Here is a 776-nt window from a genome sequence, read left to right as displayed (position 1 = left end):
TGTGGCTATAGAACAGGTCTATACCTTTTTGGATGACAGTGGAATTATTTGGCATGGAGATGCAGCATAAGTGATCAGTGTCTCGTCAGTAGGTTAAATTATTTGCTGGTTTCTGCAGGTCTGCTGTTGCTAAAAATAAGAATTCACACCTTTTGAATAGACACAAATGAACAAAATACCATCTCAGTTTAATTAACAGTCTTTCTGTTGCATTTACAGGGGCAGTGTTCATTTTCCCCCCAGATGCACCGCTTCCTGAGAGGCCACACAGTGAGGGAGTGACATACGTGAATATTCCTGTTAGTCCCACGTCTAAGAAGCAGCTCAACTACCTGGAGCTGGAGCTGCAGGAGCCGGGGCCTGGCCCTCGAGGGACTGTCGCACACCTACCAGCACAAAGTAAGGATGCTTGTGAAACAACAGTTTGCCTCTAAAGCAGCTGTGCTCAGCTGTAAAAACACCATGTTGTACTTTAATCAGACAGCAGCCAAGTTGAACAGTCAGGTGGCAAATTCCACTTGTGGAGAAAATCTGCTGTTATTGTAACAATAACAATCTCAGGGAAGGTCATGGTTAGACAGTTATCAGGATGTATTACTCATTTAAACTTAACAACAGTAATTAAAGCAGTTATCTACCTGTAATGTTGAAAATGGCCAGTGTGTGCGAAGCAGATGGGGGGTGTAGTGAATAGAACACAGACCTGAGCTGTGCTGACCTGTGAGTAGTAGACAGTGGCAGGAAAAGTGAGTGAACCATTTGGAATGACCTGGTTT

General features: G+C 43.9%; 1 long non-coding RNA gene across 1 annotated transcript; it reads right to left on the bottom strand.

Moving 5' to 3' along the window:
* Window positions 1-169: 169 nt before the first annotated feature.
* Window positions 170-769, bottom strand: LOC109954274 (uncharacterized). Its single transcript, XR_002274070.1, has 2 exons — window positions 639-769; window positions 170-386 (listed from the first exon to the last, which is right to left on the bottom strand). It is a non-coding gene; the product is annotated as an uncharacterized LOC109954274 (long non-coding RNA).
* Between the last annotated feature and the right edge of the window lie 7 nt (window positions 770-776).

Source organism: Monopterus albus, unplaced genomic scaffold (assembly GCF_001952655.1).
Source record: "Monopterus albus unplaced genomic scaffold, M_albus_1.0 scaffold5368.1, whole genome shotgun sequence".
Lineage (NCBI taxonomy): Eukaryota > Metazoa > Chordata > Actinopteri > Synbranchiformes > Synbranchidae > Monopterus > Monopterus albus.
Note: the sequence above shows the minus strand (reverse complement) of the source record. Positions and strands in the feature narration are given on the sequence as shown.